Source organism: Zalophus californianus, chromosome 3 (assembly GCF_009762305.2).
Source record: "Zalophus californianus isolate mZalCal1 chromosome 3, mZalCal1.pri.v2, whole genome shotgun sequence".
NCBI lineage: Eukaryota > Metazoa > Chordata > Mammalia > Carnivora > Otariidae > Zalophus > Zalophus californianus.
Genome location: NC_045597.1, coordinates 82,962,731 through 82,984,002, shown reverse-complemented (window position 1 = coordinate 82,984,002; position 21,272 = coordinate 82,962,731). Strand labels below are relative to the sequence as shown.

General features: G+C 41.2%; 1 protein-coding gene across 4 annotated transcripts in view; it reads right to left on the bottom strand.

Moving 5' to 3' along the window:
• Positions 1-12,452, bottom strand: part of PLEKHB2 (pleckstrin homology domain containing B2) — a 70,093-nt gene extending 57,641 nt beyond the window's left edge. For 3 of the 4 annotated variants that reach the window (XM_027589835.2, XM_027589836.2, XM_027589837.2), the window contains exon 1: positions 12,331-12,446. The gene's annotated coding sequence lies outside the window, so the exon portion shown is untranslated. Of the gene's footprint in view, positions 1-12,330 lie in introns of all 4 variants that reach the window. The other variant, XM_027589838.2, reaches the window with a different exon arrangement.
• Positions 12,453-21,272: the final 8,820 nt, after the last annotated feature.

The window sequence follows — 21,272 nt, the reverse complement described above, 5'->3', positions numbered from 1 at the left end:
TACTATGCTAATGGACATCAAAAGAAAGCTGGGGTGGCAATCCTGAGATCAAATTAGATTTTAAACCAAAGAGTATAATAAGAGATGAGGAAGGACACTACATCATACTTAAAGGGTCTATCCAACAAGAAGATCTAACAATTTTAAATACCTAGGCCCCTAACATGGAAACAGCCAACTTTATAAGCCACTTAGTAACAAAATCAAAGAAACATATGGACAGTAATACAATAACAGTAGGGGACTTTAACACCTCCCCCTCACTGAAATGGACAGATCATTTAAGCCCAAAACCAACAAGGAGATAAAGGCTTTAAATGACACATTGGACCAGATGGACTTCCAGATATATTCAGAACACAGATATATTCAGAACGACATGGATGCAACTAGAGGGTATTATGCTAAGCGAAATAAGTCAATCAGAGAAAGACAATTATCATATGATTTCACTGATGCAAGGAATCTGAGAAACAAGACAGACGATCATAGGGGAAGGGAGGGAAAAATGAAACAAGACGAAACTGAGGAGGAGACAGACCATAAGAGACTCTTCACCTCAGGAAACAAACTGAGAGTTGCTGGAGTGGAGGGGGGGTGGGAAGGACGGGGTGGCTGGGTGATGGCCATTGGGGAGGGTATGTGCTATGGTAAGTGCTATGAATTGTGTAAGACTGATGAATCACAGACCCGTACCCCTAAAACAAATAATACATTATGTCAATAAAAAAAAAAAGAAATATAGACTGTTAAGATTGTTGCTTCTACTCTGAATCTGTTTAACTCCTATTACCAAAAATGTACAAAATAATTGGAAGTTATTTCCATATTAACAAAAAAATTAAAAATAAAAAGACGGGTGATGCAATATTGTAGACAGCATTACATCTTTATAGTAGTGTTATTACCCCCCAGAACATAAAACAGTATTCATTTATGCCAAAAGCTGAATAATTATACTAAAGTGTCCTACCATCATCATAATGTGAATTCTCAATCTGTATTTCATGTGGAAAAGAAAATATCTTGGTATAGGCCAAAAAATTATTAGCAGGTATTTGGGAGCTACCAAGTCACAATATAATACAATAAAACCTGGCTGAAATGCTATCATACAACTTAGCTGGTACTTGATCAGTTGCTGGTTATGTAAAAGTGTGGAGCAATAGAAAGGAGTTTCCTGAACTTCTGTGGTAATTTTTTATAATCTTCTATGATTCTTTTTTTTTTTAAGATTTTATTTATTTATTTGACAGAGAGAGACACAGCAAGAGAGGGAACACAAGCAGGGGGAGTGAGTGAGCGAAGGAGAAGCAGGGTTCCCGCGGAGCAGGGAGTCTGATGTGGGGCTCGATCCCAGGACCCTGGGACAGTGACCTGAGCTGAAGGCAGACACTTAACGACTGAGCCACCCAGGTGCCCCATCTTTTATGATTCTTGATATCAACTTGTCTCTATTTGCTGTCATTCATAATAGTCAAAAATGTCAGACCACTGTTAACACTAATAAGAGCAGTTACATTTACTCAAAGGTCTTCTAAGAACAAGTCCAACAACTTTACATACCTATAAAATTAGTAACACTACCACCCATGAAGATAAGAGTTAAAAAGAGAGTTCGAGCTAAAACCTTAAGGACCTAGAGATTTCCTATTATCTACAAATTGTATGCATCAACATCTGAGTTGCCAGATATTGTACCTATATTCTCTTTGGTATTTACTTGCTGGGAGGCTGGGTTTTACTTTTCAGGTACCTGAGGTTCAAGGTATGTCAACATGAGGAAACAGAACAGTTTGGGAATCAATACCAGGCCATTTGAGAAAAAATGCAAAAAGAAGAAAAAAATACAGGGAGGTTAAAGAACAACCTACTAAAGAATGAATGGGCCAAACAGGAAATTAAAGAAGAATTTTTAAAAAATATGGAAGCAAATGAAAATAAAAACACGACAGTCCAAAACCTTTGGGATGCAGCAAAGGCAGTCTTAAGAGGAAAGTATATAGCAATACAGGCCTTCTTCAAGAAACAAGAAAAGTCTCAAATAACCTTACACCTAACCTTACACCTAAAGGAGCTGCAAAAAGAACAGCAAATGAAGCCTAAATCCAGCAAGAGAAGGGAAATAATAAAGATGAGAGCAGAAATCAATGATACAGAAATAAAAAAAAAAGAACAAAACCAGTTCTTTGAAAGAATTAATAAGATCGATAAACCCCTAGCCAGACTCATCAAAAAGAAAAGAGAAAGAACCCAAATTAATAAAATCATGAATGAAAGAGGAGAGATCTCAACCAACACCACAAGAAATACAAACAATTATAAGAGAATATTATGAGCAATTAAATGCCAACAAATTAGGCAATCTGGAAGAAATGGATGCATTCCTACAAACATATAAATTACCAAAACTGAAGCAGGAAGAAATAGAAAACCTGAACAGACCTATAAACAGCAAAGAAATTGAATCAGTAATCAAAAATCTCCCAATAAACAAGAGTCCAGGCCCAAATGGCTTCCCAGGGGAAATCAACCAAACATTTAAACACAAATTAATACCTATTCTTTTGAAGCTGTTTCAGAAAATAGAAATGGAAGGAAAACATCCAAACTCATTTTATGAGGCCAGCATTACCTTGATCCCAAAACCAGACAAAGACCCCATTAAAAAGGAGAATTGGGCACCTGGGTGGCTCAGTTGGTTAAGCGACTGCCTTCAGCTCAGGTCATGATCCTGGAGTCCCAGGATCGAGTGTCGCATCGGGCTCCCTGCTCAGCAGGGAGTCTGCTTCTCCCTCTGACCCTCTTCCCTCTCATGCTCTCTATCTCTCATTCTCTCTCTCTCAAATAAATAAAATCTTTAAAAAAAAAAAAAGAATTAACAGACCAATATCCCTGATGAATATGGATGCCAAAATTCTCACCAAGATACTAGCCAATAAGATCCAAGAGTACATTAAAATGATTATTCACCACGACCAAGTGGGATGGATTTATTCCTGGGCTGCAAGGATGGTTCAACATCCAAAAATGAATCAATGTGATACACCACATAAATAAAAGAAAGGACAATAACCATATGATCCTCTCAATTAATGCAGAAAAAAAGGATTTGACAAAATATAGTATCCCTTCCTGATAAAAACCCTCCACCACACACGTCACCATCATAAAAGCCATATATGAAAGACCCACTGTGGGTATCATGTTCAATAGGGAAGAACTGAGAGGTTTTCCCCTAAGGCCAGGAACGAACAGGGATATCCACTCTCACCACTGTTGTTCAATACGCTACTGGAAGTCCTAGCCTCAACAATCAGACAACACAGGGCGCGTGGGTGGCTCAGTCGTTGGGTGTCTGCCTTTGGCTTGGGTCGTGGTCCCGGGGTCCTGGGATCGGGTCCTGCATCGGGCTCCCTGCTCAGCGGGAGGCCTGCTTCTCCCTCTCCTGCTCCCCACTGCTTGTGTTCCCTCTCTCACTGTGTCTCTCTCTGTCAAATAAATAGATAAAATCTTTAAAAAAAAAAAAATCAGACAACACAAAGAAATAAAAGGCATCCAAATCAGCAAAGAAGTCAAACTTCCACTCCTTGCAGATGACATAATAACCTAGGAAACCCAAAAATTGCTAGAACAGATACAGAAATCCAGCAAAGTGTCAGGATATAAAACCAACACAGAGATGTCAGTTGCACTTCTATACACTAACAATGAAGCAGAAAAAAGAGAAATTAAAAGAATCAATCCCATTAAATTACACCAAAAACCGTAAGATACCTAGGAATAAAACTAACCAAAGAGGTAAAAGATCTGTACTCTGAAAACTATTCAACACTTATGAAAGAAATTGAGGAAGACACAAAGAAATGGAAAAACATTCCACACTCATGGATTGGAAGAACAAATATAACAAATATTGTTAAAATGTCTATACAGCCCAAAGCAATCCCTATCAAAATACCATCAGCATCTTTCACAGAGTTGGAACAAACAATCCTAAAATTTATATGGAACCATAAAAGACCCCAAATACCTAAAGCAATCCTGAAAAAGAACACCAAAGCTGGAGGCATCACAACTCTGAACTTCAAGCTGTATTACAAAGCTGTAATCATCAAAACAGTATGGTACTGGCACAAAAACGAACACATAGCTCAATGGAACAGAACAGAAAACCCAGAAATGGTCCCTAAACTCTACAGTCAACTAGTCTTTGACAAAGCATTAAAGAATGTCCAATGGAAAAAAGACAGTCTCTTCAACAAATGGTGTTGGGAAAATTGGATAGCCACATGCAGAAGAATGAAACTGGACCATTTCCTTACTCCACACATAAAAATAGACTCAAAATGGATGAAAGACCTAAATGTGAGACAGTAATCCATCAAAATCCGAGAGGAGAACACAGGCAGCAACCTCTTTGACCTCGGCTGCAGCAACTTCTTGCTAGACAGGTCGCCAAAGGCCAGGGAATCCAAAGCAAAAATAAACTATTGTGGGGCATCTGGGGGGCTCAGTCAGTTAAGCGTCTGACCCTTGGTTTCAGCTGAGGTCATGATCTAGAGGTTCAGGGATTGAGCCCCATGTCGGCTCCACACTTAGGGCAGAGTCTTCAGATTCTTTCTCCCTCTCCCTCTGCCCCTCCCTGCTCATGCTGGTGCATGAGAGCTCAGGCTTGCTCTCTTTCTAAATAAATAAACAAAATCTTTAAAAAAAAAAGTATTGGGACTTCATCAGGATAAAAAGCTTTTGCACAGCAAAGGAAACAATCAACAAAACTAAAAGGCAACCCATATCCTGAGAGAAGGTATTTGCAAATGACCTATCAGATAAAGGGCTAGTATCCAAAATCTATGAACTTATCTAACTCAACACCCAAAAAACAACAAATCCAGTCAAGAAATGGGCAGAAGACATGAACAGACACTTCTCCAAAGATAACACACACAAATGGCTAACAGACACATGAAAAAATGCTCAAAATCACCTGGCATCAGGGAAATACAAATCAAAACCACAATGAGATACCACCTCACACCAGTCAGAATGGCTAAAATGAACAAGTCAGGAAACAATAGATGTTGGTGAGGATGTGGAGAAAGGGGAACCCTCTTACACTGTTGGTGGGAATTCAAGCTGATGTAGCCAACTCTGGAAAACAGTATGGAGGTTCCTCAAAAAGTTAAAAACAGAGCTATCCTACAACTCAGCAATTGCACTACTAGGTATTTATCCAAAGGATACAAACAGTGATTCAAAAGGGTACATGCACCCCAATGTTTACAGCAGCAATGTCCACTTCAGCCAAACTGAGGAAAGAGCTGACAGTTGAATGGATAAAGAAGATGTAGTGTGTGTGTGTGTGTGTGTGTGTGTGTGTGAAGATATCTACAATGGAATATTACTCAGCCATCAAAAAGAATGAAATCTTGCCATTTGCAACAACATCCATGGAACGTCACTGGGTATCATGCTAAGCAAAATAAGTCAGAGAAAGACAAATACCATATGATTTCACTCATATGTGAAATTTAAGAAACAAAACAGATGAACATAGGACAAGGGGAGGTAAAAGAAAAGAAAAACAGAGAGGGAGCCAAAGCATAAGAGACATGGAACTCTAGGAAACAAACTGAGGGATGCTGGAGGGGAGGTGGGTAGGAGGATAGGGTAACTGGGTGATGGGCATTAAGGAGGGCACTTGATGTGAGGAGCACTGGCTATTATATGAATCTGATGAGTCACTAAATTCTACCCCTGAAACGAATACACTACATGCTAGCTTAATTGAATTTAGATTTAAAAAGTTAAAAAAAAAAAAAAAACAGAAAACCTTCTACATCAAGGGAACATCATCATCTTTGGTGTGCCTATATAAAATAATTCAAAACCATTAGAGAAAAAATAAATTAGATTATTACAAGGTCAAAAGAAACAAACTGGAATTAGCAGCAGAAAATCATGTGGATTTTTTTGTTTTTGTTTTTAAGTAGATTCCATGCCCAGTGTCTCAGAACACAACATGGGGTTTGAACTCATGATCCTGAGATCGAGACCTGAGCTGAGATCAAGAGTCAGATGCTTAACCATCTAATCCACCCAGGCACCTGGAAACTCATGACTTCTTGAAAAGGAGTAATTTCTTCTGTGGACTCGAGTAGCTTCTTATCTGGTATCATCCTATCCTTAGTCATTATGTGGAACAATCTCACATGTACCCCTGTGTCCAGATTTTTATCTCTGATACTGGTCTTCTCTAAAAGGAGTCAATGCTCCTTGAAAACGAGCTGGTTACGATTTAGGGACAGGAAGCCTCAAGATGTGCCTACTATCAAATAGCAAAGATGCTTTCAGGAATGCCTTTAGAAAGGATAAAGAAGCCAACCAGCTGAAGGAAGGGCATCTGAGAATGGCCGAATTGAAAACAATAATTACAGTTCATTAGAGCCAACTGAGAATGAAAGGCATCCTAAGTATAAAATGATGAGTAAAACCAAATACGCTGGTATGGAATGTGTTAGAGAAAACACACAATTTCCAATACGAGTTCGGATTTCACACAACTGGGGGTGGGGGTGGGGGGATTTAAAAAATGTTGGAACACCTTGATTTGTATGCCTTCTCCTCACTAGATAATTCAAATCGTTATTATGGTAATAGTAGGAGATATGTTGTGTTTACGAAGATGCTACAATTTCTTTTTTAACAAAAAGTCTGGACTTCTAAGTTAAAGACTCAGTGTACAAAACTTACACAGTAGAGAAGACTAGAGGTATAGGCTTGGAACCAGTATAGGCTGCTGGGAAGGATGTTCAGGAAACAAACCTTGGACTCACACCCTCAGAAATACATTGAGTTTGGTTACTTGCACTTGCTGAGCAGGCACTTACAAGCCAGTCTCCAGAAAAGTCAAAAGAAACCAAGAAAAGATTAAAGCCCCATGATAATAAAAGCCTCCTAAAGCCCCTTGTGAGATCTTCACTCTAATTGGGCAATATCATTCACAGCACATCTTCTTGGGGGACTAAAGCCAGGGCATTTTGCCATCTTAGCAGAGACTGCAAGGTGGGCCCTCATCTGAATGCAGGAAAATAAGTTCTTTATCCCCACAAAGAGATGGGTGTCCTTTGTGCTTTGTGCTAATAGCCTCTTCTGTCAGGCATCACTTTGGTATCATGACCACCACATGAAGCTTATTGCCTCATCAGCCTTAGTCTCAGCCTCTAAAGCAAGAGAACCCTTGCCTCTGGCTCCCAACCCATAAGCAACATGTAACACAATACAGACCCTCTACATAAGATACACCAAGGTCCCATAAATAAGATACACCGAGGGCAACAAGTCCTTAAATAAGCAGCTGCCATCAACTGCTCTTTAAATGACCCACCTCACCTGAACTGGACCGCAGGTACATCTTTCTATCTAGAGTCTGTACCCTGCCAGGCTCCTGAATCCTGACCACAAAGCAGAGGAAGGGACATTATCTATCACTCAGCCTACTTACCCTCAGCCTTACAGAGCACTCACATGCCACTGCCTAAAAGAGGTACCCTACTCATCAGCCTAGCCCAATTTCTGATCCCAGATCCTGCTAGCCTGCCCTGCCTTGAGATTACCTGGAAAAAGTGCTGAGAGGGGGGAAAACAAACAAAAAAAAGGCAGACTTTAAACATCCCATCTTTTCATTTTTCCCTCTGTGTTAAACAGAAATACTACATAGATATGTAAAATCCGTATTTCTTATCACTAAACACTGAAGTTCACAGGAGAATTATTTTCACAGAACACACAACATTAATATTAAAATGAGGATCCAAGACAAAAGATATACCGATAATGTCAAGATCACCCATGCTGGTGACTGCTTTGCTTTTTTCAATATTAATGATGGATTATAAGGAGCACAAACAATTAACTCTGTTCCCTACTGAAATGGAACTTAAATGAGTTAAGGGGAAAACAAGGCATAAATCACAAAGACAAAAGACACCAACAGCAGAGACAAAAGCAGATAACCCATGTTCAAATCCTGACTCACCGACTTATAAATAAACTTGGGCAAGAGGGGCGGGGGTTGGGAAATAAATAAGTAAATAAATAACCTTGGGCAAGTTACTTAACTTTTCCAAGCCTTAGTTTCTTGATCTATACAATGAGAATGCCAACACCTACTTGACAGATATTTGGAAAATTGGGTGAAATAACATGTGTTTGGCATAGTGCCTTACATTTACTAAAACTCAAGAAATGGGAGCTGCTCACACAGCAATTATTACTGTTATCACTATTACTTCCTCACTAGCCACCTGACAAAATTTGCCCAAAACATTCCAGAAGACAGAAGCACATTAGGATGCTTCTCAAATGGCTTAGAAGATTTAATAAATTAAGATGCCCTTGAAGGTCAAAATTTGAACACATATACACTAGAAGTAAAAGCAAAAAACAAACAAAAGACCTCCCAGTACATAACCAAATCCATCTCTTAAGGAATATTTGCTTTCCTTGCTGAATTCCACATCACTTCACAATTTATTTCAACATTTCACTATTTATATCCTGGAGCAAGATCTATTGCATAAACTAAAACTCATCAGATAAAAGTCCTGCTGTTGGTCTCTAGAGAATAAAACACCAGCAAACTAACTAGTTGTAAAATACCCACATTACTGGGGCGCCTGGGTGGCTCAGTTGGTTAAGCGACTGCCTTTGGCTCAGGTCATGATCCTGGAGTCCCGGGAGCGAGTCCCACATGGGGCTCCCTGCTCAGCGGGGAGTCTGCTTCTCTCCCTGACCCTCTTCCCTCTCATGCTCTCTCTCATTCCCTCTCTCTCAAATAAATAAATAAAATCTTTAAAAAAAAAATACCCACATTACTCACATGCCAGTAAACCTATAGGAAGTTTTTCAAATATAAATCATATTCAGCAATTCAAATTATTTTAAATGTGAACTGAAATTTTAAAAATACTAAATCCGGGGTGCCTGGGTGGCTCAGTTGGTTAAGCATCCCAACTCGGTTTCAGCTCAAGTCCTGATCGCATCAGGGTCATGAGATTGAGCCCATGTGGGGCTTTGCACTCAGCATGCAGTCAGCTTGACATTCTCTCTCCCTTTCCCTCCGGCCCTCCCTGCCTTCATGAGTGCATGCTCACTCTCTCTCTAAAATAAAATAAATGTTTAAAAACAAAACATAACACTGAATCCAAAAGAGATCAATTTAACAGGTGGAAAGAATATTGCCTTTGGAATCTGGCAACAGATTCCTTTTACTACCTTTTACTAACTGGTACGAATTTGAGCACAATACCAAACCTCCCAAGCCTCACTTTCTTACCTATACGACAGGACATTACTAGTTATCTCATAAGGTTAGTGTGAGAATTAACTGAGACAATATGCCCAAAGAGCCCCATAGGAGGTACTCCAAAACAGAGAACAGCTATAGAACGGCAATTCAGGGTTGTCTACAACTGACTCATTCACAATACCCTCGTTCCTCTGGCTAGCCCTCTCTGTACTTTTAACTGTAAAAGTTACTACCTTATTAAAGGGAGGAAAACTCTGTTCTTCAAAAATGATAATTTAGGGGCACCTGGCTGGCTTCGTCGGTAGAGCATGACACTCTTGATCTTGATATTGCAAGTTTGTGCCCCACATTGGGTGTAGAGATTACTTAAAAGTAAAACCTTTAGGGGTGCCTAGATGGCTCAGTCAGTTAAGCGACCAACTCTTGGTTTCAGCTCAGGTCATGATCTAACGGGGTGTGAGACTGAGTCCCGCCTTGGGCTGTGCACTTAGCTCAGTCTGCTTGAAGATTATCTTCCTCTGCCCTTCCTCACCATACACACACACACACACACACACACACACACACACACACACACACTCTCTCTCTCTCTCAAATAAATAAATCTTTAAATAAAATCTTAAAAAAAAAAAAGAATGATACTGTAAAGGCAGCAAGAATTCCCAAGTGTCTCTAAATACAGGGGACAAGAACTGGGTGACCCATCATCATTTAGAGGTCAGTTCATATGTAGCACTGGCCATTGCCAGGTAGCAACCATTTCTTGATAACAAGCCTAATACAAGCACTCATCAAAGGGCACACACTGGACAGGCAAGAAAGTTCAACTCTCTGTCCCCATGATCAAATTCAGAAGCAAACATACAATCAATAAATCATAACTAAACCACTTTTTGTAACATGCTTAATAGTTTATTTTACTCTCTGCAGTTTTTCATAGTTACATACATTAATAATTTTTAATTTCTTCAGACATCTAGTAAGAAAGAAAAAAGGCAGACTTAAGGAGAAAGAAACCAAATACTAATGTAGGGTGACAAGTTTGGAAGCATAGCAAAGTTTCTAGAGGGAATCAGAAAAACCCTCTATCTTCCAGAGGAATAATATGACTATCACACCAAGAGTGGTATCTGTTCATTCTATAGAATGATGTACACACACACAGAAAATGTGTACATATTTCATAAATTCAGTCCTTGAGATTACTAGGAATATTGCCTACAGAATGTGCCAACGCAATTAAAAATATGCTAGTGAAGAACCTCTGTCAGGTTCTGAGTTCCTTTCCGCAGCCTCCTTTAGTAAACATTTACTGAACACTGTATTGTCTGCCAAGACCATCCTGCAACATTTTGGATTCCTGCCCTCAGAGATCAGTATGCTGGGGAGGGACAGGAGGAGTCAAGTATAGAAATCACTAACGCAAAAAGCAAACCCCAGGCATTTTCATTCCCTTGTACAAGCTGGCCCTTAAGACAGCCCGGTTGCACAATCACATATATTTTGGTCACTGATTTGTTCGACAAATAATGACGGCCGTATGTCAGCGGACAGTCCCCGCTTAGGCCCTAATTCCCCTTGTGACTTCAGACAACTCACTTCCTGCACTCGCAATGGTTTCCTCAAAGACCACGAGACCCAGGAACTTTCCTCCCTTTCAATTTAAACACTCCTGCCTCAGGCAGTGAGTGGTTTCAAAAAAAAAAAAAAAAAAAAAAAGATTCTCAGGGGCCAGGAGTCAATGGCGTTGGGAATTAACCACGTTCCTCTAGATTTCTTGACAGTATGACCGTCACACCTCATTCCCTCCACCCACCCTGAAAAACAGGAACTTACTATTCGTTCATTTTTATGAAGCCTCGTCTTTGTAAATTACTCTACATTTGAGATAAAAACAAAAAACTCTATGCGACACAAAATAAAAACCGTGGGGTCCGGAGTTCCTGATCTGGCTGAGTGAAAGGATCAAACGTGAAAAAAGATAATGTACAACCGAAAGTCTTAACCACCACAAAGCCAGGAGTAAATGAAACGAAGCGGGGGGCCGGGCGCACTCGCGAGTCCACAGCCTCAATGCCGCTCTGGATTCCTAAGGAGAGCACGATCTCGGTGCGGGCAAGGGCAGAGACCAGGCACTGGGAGACCCGTGCGGGCGGAAAGGTGGCGGGCTCGCAGGGAGCACCTCAGGGAAGGGGGCAGCAGAAGGAGAGCTCGGGCGGGGCTGGGCGGCTCTAAGGGAGGCTCTGGAGAGGCCGACACCAGAGAGGGGAGAAGAGGCGTGGGTCGGGGATGGCCTCAGAGGGGCGCCGAGTGGGTGGCGCTAGAGGAGGCTCCACAGGACCCTGGGACGGGAGGGACACTGACCCGGAGGAGGGGGTCCTCTCGGAGGGGTGCGGGGCTAGGCTGCTCTGGAGGGCCCGGCACCAGGGAGGGGAGGCGGCGCGGGCCGAGGACAGTGCCTCCAGAGCGGCTTGGAGCTGGGCCTCTCTAGCCTGGCCGAAGCCGAGGGGGTCCGCTCCGAGCGGCGCGGGGTGGGCGGCTCTAGGGAAGGCTCTGGAGGGTCCAACACCGGGGAAGAGGAGGGCGCGCGGAGCTCGAGGGCTCTAGCGGAGGCTCTCGTGGAGCCAACACCGGGAAGGGAAGAAAGGAGGAGGGCCGGGGGAGGGGGGTCGCCTCAGATGGGCGCCGAGTGGGCCGCGCTAGAGGTGGCTGGGATCTAAGCCGGGGAGGGGCGGGCCGCGGGCTGGAATGGGGGGGGGTCCTCTCGGAGAGGTTCGGGGCCGAGCGGCAGTACGGGAAGTTCTGCAGGGACCTACACCCGGGAAGGGGAGGGCGCGCGGAGCTGGGCGACTCTAACCGAGGCTCTACCGGGACCGACGCCGGAGAGGGGCGGGACGCGGGTCGAGAGGGGATCTTCTCGGAGGGGTGCGGGGCTAAGCGGCTCTAGGAGAGGCTCCAGAGCAACCAACTCTGGGGGATGGGGAGCAGAAGGGGGCCTGGCGTCGCCCGGACACATTTACCTGCGAACTGTCGAACCGCCGCCGCGGAGCACCGAAGCAAGGAACTGGAGAGCAAGGACGCCGCTGGGGTTCCTCGGCTCCGACTGCCTCACGCCGGCGTCCGGGCCGATGTCCAACGTCACACCGCCCCGGCGCGCATGCGCTCGGCCGCGCGGGGCATGCCTGAAATAGTTGCCGGGGCTGCAGCGGAGGTCGTCGTACGAGGGAGGGCAGGGTCCTGAGGCACCCTCAACTATACTTAAGAGGAGGTTTAAATTTTCAACTGAAAAGGAATCGTTTGCACTCTGGTCTTTGTCCAAATACCATCCTCCAATAAAAGAAGCCAGGGCTGCTTAGAGAAATGAGTGGTTCTAGAGCTGTGGCAGGTAAAGTACAACCGGAGTCTGGAGCTTGGTGCAGCTCCAGAAGTAAAAAATGCTCAAAAAATAAAATCATGGAGGCCTGTCGAAGGACACAGGAATCAACCTGAAAGAGCTCCCCATGGCCAAATCTGGAACAATTTGAGCACCAAAATAAATTATGTAGTATTAGATTATAACTTGGAGTATAAAACAAATATAGTAGAGTCCATTCTTTTGCAAGTAAATGGTTAAATTAATGGGGAGAAGAGAGAAGTCTTTTTTATAGAGGAATTCTAATAAATCATACCCAATCCAGAGGGGGTATTAATCTCCACCCACGCACCCCTGAATCTGCATAATTACTTCCAAAGAGTGTGAGAAGGGGAAAAATAACTTTACAGTGGAGAAACCTGACAAACACTACTCAACCGTGTGATCAAGGTTGACATCAGCCATGGTAAGTCATGTTGATAATAATTTACCCTTGACGTGATGTAATGAAAAGGTCACTTTTCCTGTGGTCTTCCTCCCAAAAAAATTATAATCCCAATCTAACCATGAGAAAAACATCAGACAGATCCTAATTGATGGATATTCCACAAACTACCTCACGAGTACTCCTCAAAACTATAAAGGTCATGAAAAACAAGGAAAGACTAAGAAACTGTCAGAGGCAATGGGGCATCAACGGGGTGAAATACTGGAACAGAAAAAAAGGGTGTTAGTGAAAAGATTGGTAAATTCCAAATAAACTTTTGATTTTGATTAATAGTAAGTACTTGTAATTTTTAGTTTTGATAATTGCACCATGAGTATGTAAGATGTAAACATTATGGGAAACTGAATGAAAAGTATACTAACTTTTCTGGGTGCCTGGGTGGCTCAGTTGGTTAAGCAACTGCCTTTGGCTCAGGTCATGATCCTGGAGTCCTGGGATCGAGTCCCGCATCAGGCTCCCTGCTTAGCGGGGAGTCGGCTTCTCCCTCTAACCTTACCTTTCGTGCTCTCTCTCTACCATTCTCTCTCTCTCTCAATAAATAAATAAAAATCTTTAAAAAAAAGTATACTAACTTTTCTGCAGATTTAAAATTATTCCAGGGGCACCTAGGTGGCTCAGTCAGTTAAGCGTCTGCCTTAGGTCCTGATCCCAGGGTCCTGGGATGGAGCCCTGCATTGGGCTCCCTGCTCAGCGTGGAGCCCGCTTCTCCTCTCCCTCTGCCTGCTGCTTTGCCTACTTGTGCTCTCTCTCTGTCAAATAAATGAATAAAATCTTTAAAAAAATAAATAAAAAAGATAAAATTATTCCAAAATAAAGTTTATTTAAAAAAAAAAGAAGGCAATAGAGGGAAAAATGGAAATGTTAGTGATCTTTACTGCTAAACTTTTAAGATGCCTTTAAGCCCCTGTGGTGCTTCTGGGCTCAGAGTAGGGACCCTTCCTGGGATGTGGCCTGAGGGAACCTCCCACAACCCTACTCCTGAAAGGTGAATTCTGTAAATATTTATCGAGCTGTACACTTAAGGTTTGTTTTCTTTTCTATGATAAATAGCAAACATTTAACTGAGTAAATTTAAAGATCAAATTGATTTTATTCAACGGTTCATGAATCAGGCAGCATCACATCTAGCAAATAGAAAGGTGCTCCAATGAGCTGTAGAAAATGAAAAGTTTTTAAAGGTGGAAAGAGGATAGGAAAAGAAAATTATTAGCAAAGAATGCATTGTTTCAGGCAAAGCAGCCTTCCTAAAGAGATCAAAAGGGGTCTATCAAGAGGATTATCTCATTATGCTTACCAGGCAATTCCATGTTGTCTGGTTAAAGGTTATTCCTGGGAGGTTGAAACTACAATTAGATTAGGTATTAAATCTTTTTTTGCTAGTGTGGAATTTAGCACAAGTGACTCCATTTTGAGACTGCTTTCTCATTTTTAACATCTACATGTAAACTTTCACTCTCTATCTTTCTCTCTCCACACACACACACACACACACACACACACACACACATTAAAAAAATAAAAACTTTGGGAAGGCCTGTGGTTAATGGTCTTCAAACCTCCAAACTCTGATGGCAAGAGCTCCTGCCCAGCTCCTCTCTGAGAAGAAATTCAGGATGGGGCATACTGTGATGTCTTCCAATCTAATCTTTTGCAAAATAGCATGACTTAGTCAACAAAGAGTTCAGAGATTGGAGTCATCTAGAATTCTTCCTGGTCCCACCATCCAAGGATGAGCTTGAGCAAACTGTGTGCCATCATTGAAGTTCCTGACCCTCTCTCAGTAAAGCAATAAGGCTAGCCCTATCTTCTGTGTTAGTTTTAGGTATCTTTCAGGGCTTGGATTTGGAGTGTTCAAAAATACACAAACATTGTCTTCAGGTGATGGGTCTATGGATGACTTATTTCTTCTTCATTCTTTTCTGTATTTTCCAAATTTTCTTCAATTAATCACTTAACACTTAATTTTAAAATCACTTAGACAATAGGAAAAAAGTAATGTGTGTGTGTATGTGTGTGTGTGTGTGTGTGTGTATTTTTTTTTAATTAGGCTCCACGCCTAACATGGAGCCCAACACAGTGCTTGAACTCACAACCCTGAAATCAAGACCTGAGCTGAGATCAAGAGTTGGCCACTTAACCAATTGAGCCCCCAGGTGTCCCACAAAAAAGTAATATTTGAATCCAGTTTGGTTTATGTAGATGTTCCAGGAGCTGGAGCAGGAAATATCTCCTAGTAAGTTTTCTGGTTTAGTAATATTGGCTTTCTTTTCTTTTCTTTTTTTTTAATTCTCCAATCTCTTTAACACAAATTCAGGTCAAAATAGTTCTCTTAGGCTATTAATACACTATTTTACCATAGGTGGCAAAGCTCATAAGCACTCACCAGCACCATAACTTGTGCATAGTTACAAACACAATTCAATAAATATGAATTGAAAAATCATAGTGTGCGAGTCACTGGTGATATGAAAAACAGCAACATTCAGATCCTAATCATCCTGGATTCCTGGGATTCCATAAATGGAGGTAAATGAAAATCTTCTCTGGAGTGTTCTGACACGCTCGCAAATCACCCAAGTCATTTTGATCCCAACTTGCTGCCACCGGACCCAGTGATGCATTTGGATTGGAGGATGGTTGCAGGGCACTCTCACAAGGAGCAGTGCCCAGCAAAATCGGCTTTCTGTCCAAGTTTGCTGATAAGAAAAGTACAGAAGGAAGAAGGCCAACTGCATGTAAAAACACCTAATTTCCAGCCCCACATCTGCCATAACTGAGTATGTGGCTTCTGGTCTAGAACTAAAATGGGGTTTCAAGGAGCTACACTGGGACTCTGCATTCATCAGTTCCCTGGCTCCATTGGCTCCATAGAATTTGTGGTCCTCAACTCAATCAAACCAAATTATATGCTGATTAACCCCAGTCCCTTTGCCCCAATTACAAGTACTGAAATTGATAAAAGAAAGTGTAAGATTTTTGTGGTTAAAAAAGAAAATCTAAATAGGACATTGTGTCCCTGGCTGGCTCAGTCAGTAGAGCATGTGACGTGATCTCATGGCTGTGAGTTCAAACCCCATGTTGGGTGTAGAGATTACTAAAATAAATAAATAAGGGCACCTGGGTGGCTCAGTTGGTTAAGCTTCTGCCTTCAGCTCAGGTTGTGATCCCAGGGTCAGCTGGGGAATCTGCTTCTCCCTCTCACTGCTCATGCTCTCACTCTCTCAAAGAAATAAATAAATATTTTAAAAATTGTTTAAAATAAATAAACTTTAAAAAAATTAATAGGACATGAAATAATATGTTGTGCCTCTCCATGCCGCACCCCAGGATTTGGAATGAGAATCCTAGTGAGAAACAGACTTGGCTCTTTGGTCAAGCCGAAGCCAAGTCTAGTCCAGGACTAGGAAACTCTTCCACTCTGTTCGCTGCACCTTTGCTCTTCCTAGAAGGAAATTCTAAAACTTTCTTTATTGGGTAGGAAATAATGAGTTTTTGCATGTTTAAATTTGACTCTATTTGCCCTCAACATCTACTGAAAAGCGTTAGCTTTCTTCAGATAGTTGAGCCCATTTCTTTGGAGGAGAGCAGTTGTGTTTTTGCCCACTATAAACATGAAACTGTCCATTCACACAAGAATGAGGAAGAGAGATGGGGCACAGCTGTGGCACAGGCAGCCTTGCTGTCACTGTCCCTGTTTACAGGCCTATTTCTCACCACCCTTCCCCCTCCTCACCTCACACCTGCTCTGCCTTTTTAAACCATCCACATGAAAGTGAGTCCGTCTCCTCCCCCACCCACCACAGCCTTCACTACTGCTTCAGTTTGCTGTGTTGCTTATTATTTTTAAACATAGAAGTCTAAGGAGAGAATAGAAGACCAAAGTGTGTTCTTGGTCTGCCATCTTGAGTCAGAAGGCTCCAACCCCAATTGCTTTCTATCATGCTCAACTGTCTCTAAGAGTCTGGTTAACTGATAATACCCTTAACTTGTTTTCCAGGACTATTCAGGATTCATTCTTTTAAAAATACTTTTTCTGGGGGGTGCCTGGGTGGCTCGGTTGAGCATCTGACTCTTGATCTCAGCTGAGGTCTAGATCTTGGGGTCATGAGTTGGGGCCCCACATTGGACTCTATGTTGGGCATGAAGCCTACTTAAAAAAAAAAATGATAAAAAATAAAAATACTTTTTCTTTTACCTAAATAGGGTTTGGAGGGGAAGGGAAGTAGATCCCTATGTTCAACCCTATGTGCTTGAACCAAAACCAAACCAAAAATTGTGTACTCTCAAAAACTTCGCCTCCAGCTAGATAGTGAACAGAAACAGTGCCATTTTCCTATTAACCCCTCAATTTTTATGTAGGAGGAACTCAAATAGATTGACAAGAAAAACACTAAGACTCCAGTACAAAAACAGGCAAAAAAATATATGGGTAAATCATTCACGTAAGAAAAAAAGTAAATGAAACAAACATTTTTTTTTCTTTTTTTAAAGAGAGAGAGAAAATGAGAATGTGGGGGAGGGGCAGAGGGAGAGAAAATCTTAAGCAGGCTCCATGTCCGTCCTGGGGCAGAGCCTGACACAGATGCAGACAAGGAGTTCGGTCTCATGACCCTGAGATCATGACCTGAGCAGAAATCAAGAGTTGGATGTTTAACCAACTGAGCCACCCAGACGCCCCTGCAACAGATATTTTTAAATGAATCTTGCCTGTAATCTAACAAATGCAAACTAAAAACAAATGAAATAGTTTTTTAGTGATCAAAGTTTTAAAAAATTTTTAATGAAATGCTCGATATAAGAGTTGACGAGACAGTCAGTGGTATACAGTGTATGTGCAACCATAGATTGGTGTAACCCTTCTGGGGTTAAATTTGATACCATCAACAAATTTAAGTTCATACTCTTTAAATTAGTAATTCTTTGATGCAAAGATCCCATAATATACAGAAACTCCAGCCAAAAATTGTTTACAAGGATGTATATCAGGTGTATAAGAAATAAAAATTAGGGTTGCCTAGGTGGCTCAGTCAGTTAAGCGTCAGGTCATGATCCCAGGGTCCTGGGATGGAGCCCTGTGTTGGGCTCCCTGCTCAGCAAGGAGTCTGCTTCTCCCTCTCCCCCTGCCCCCGCCCCTGCCCCTGCTCATGCTCTCTCTCGCTCACTCTCTCTCTCTCAAATAAATAAAATCTTTTATAAAAAAAGAAATAGAAATTAAAATGATCATGAGATAAAATTTCACATCCAGCTGATTGTCAAAAATTTAGAAGTTTATACTAAGCGTGACAAATATGTGAAGCTACCAGAGCTTGTATCTTACTGTGGATGGCTTACCTTATTACAAACACTTTGAGAGCAATTTGGCACCATCTAGTCAGTTTTAAGATACAGGTAACCTATGACCAAATAAGTTCTGCTTCTAGGTAAATACCTTAGAGTAGTATTTTCAAACTTTTTGATTATCAGCTACAGTAATAAACTAACTTCATGACCCAATATATATGTAAAAACATATTTATAGAGTTTTACAAAACAATACTTAACCATATCTTGTGCTATGCACTCATTTTCTTGTTTTCCAGTCCAGTTCACTTTTTAAAATGCACACAATAAATTATTAGATTGATTTCATGATCTGGGACTGATAGTTGGGTTGCTGTTTAAGAGAGGGCTGCTCTGAATATCTACTGCTGCATACTAATTCACCCAAAACTTAATGGCTTCAGACAACAATTTATTATTACCACGTCTCATAGTACTCGGGTTGATATTTCCCTTTATGCTAATCAGTAAGATTTAAGTGAAAAAATCTTGTTGGAACTTCAGTTGCTTGTCAATGACATGAGTGACTTCTTTGCTGCATAGGATAATCGTTTTTGGATATTAGAAGAATATTTCCTAAATTTTTTGTGCTATTCATAATGTACAGCTATCGACATCATCCCTTTAAGTTTAATCTACATTATTAATATTTTCTCTATCATATTCTTAAGCCTGTAAAATTAGCAAACAATAAATCAAGCCCTGATTAGTACAAGTTGCTTGGTGTAGATATTCCGACCATGGTTGACCTAATGGAGGGGAGGCAGGAAAGGAAGCCCTGCAGCCTAGTCTTATAGAACATTTCCACCAGGCAGGTCCAATAGCAGCAAAAAGCCTCAGGGCACAGGCAACCATAAAATATAAGAATTAGGAAAAGATAAGTTTTTGAATATTTATTTTTTTTAAGATTTTATTTTTTATTTATTTGACAGAGAGAGACACAGTGAGAGAGGGAACACAAGCAGGGGGAGTGGAAGAGGGAGAAGCAGGCCTCCCCACTGAGCAGGGAGCCCGATGTGGGGCTCGATCCTAGAACCCTGGGATCATGACTCGAGCTGAAGGCAGATGCCTAACAACTGAGCCACTCAGGCACCCCTGTTTCTTTTGTTTTTAATATCAAATTTCTATAACTGTTAATAACGGCTGTGCTTGCCAAATGTCTTGCCAAATTCCTGAAAATGTATCCTTTGGCTTTCAGGAACCAATGCAGGTCATTATAAACAGACCCCAGGCACCCTACTGAGCTGGTTCAGCTATTCTCCTGATGATAGATGTGTGTACTTTTTTCAGTTTTTGGCTATTATCAATAAAACTGCTATAAACATTTTTGTACAATTCCTTTGCATGGATGTGTGTTTTCATCTTTCTTTGGCAGATACCTACAATTTATTAGGTGATAGGATAGGTGTGTGTTTAGTTTTTGAGAAACAACCAGACCTTTTCCCAAAATAATTATACCATTTTACACTCCTGCAAAATATATTAGATTTTTATTTATTTATAATTTAATTTTAGAATATGTAATACATTCGTATATTTCAAAAGAAAAACAAACCTTGACAATTATTCTCACCCTTGTCCCATATTTGCCCACTCTGTCCCTGGCCTCATTATAGGTGATCACAGTTGTTAGTTTCTTAGATTTTAGAAGTTAATTCTGTATTTGGTTTTTTTTTAAGATTTTATTTATTTATTTTTAGAGAGAGAGAGAGCACAAGCAGGAGGGGCAGAGGGAAAGGAAGAGAGAGTCTCAAGCAGACTCCACACTTGGAGCCTGATGGAGGGCTCGATCCCAGGACCTGAGATCATAACCTGAACCAAACCAAGAGTCAGATGCTTAACCACCTGTGCCACCCAGATGCCCCAGAAATTATTTCTGTGTTTGTACACAAGTAAATACTAATATATATTTTCATTTCCCCTTTTAACACAATGTTTTTTAACACAGTTGTATTAGTTGACTAGGGCTGCCATAACAAATACCTCAGACAAAACAGCTTAGACAACAAAAATTTATGTTGTCCCAATTCTGGAGGCTGGAAGTCCAAGATCGTGGTGCTAGCAGGGTTAGATTCTCCTGATGTCTTTCTCCATGGCTTGTAGATGATCACTTTCTCACTGTATCCTCACATGGCTGTCCAGTCATCTGTGTTGTCTGTGTCCTAATCTCCTCTTCTTATAAAGACATCAATCAGATTGGATTAGGGCCCACTGACCTCATTTTAACCTAAGTATTTCTTTAAAGGCCCTATCTGCAAATACAGATTCTGAGGTACTGGGGGTTAGGGCTTCCACATATGAATTAAAGGTGGGGGAACACAATTCAGCCTATAAGAACAGGTCTATCCTTTGTTCATTTAACAGTCTACCTTGATGATATTCCCATTTCAATATATAGAAAGGGTGCTTATTTGTTTTTTGAGTTAGAGAGTAATTTACTGTATGGATGAACTGACTGGTCAGTAAATCAGTCCCTTATTGATGGACACTAGGGTTGTTTCCAATGTTTTGCTACTCACAAGAATGCTGCAATGAATAAGCTTATACCTATTTCATTTTATATACCAGAGAGCATCTCTATAGACAAATTCCCTGAAGTAGAATTGTTGGGTCAAATGTTTTGTGTATACTTGTCATAATACATCATCAAACAGTCCCTTCTCCAGTACAGCAATGTGCCTGCTTCCCCACGGCCACATCACGATAGTGTACTATCTATTTTTTGGATGCTTGCCAATCAAATAGGGGGAAAATGCTATATCAAAAAGTTTTAACTTACATTT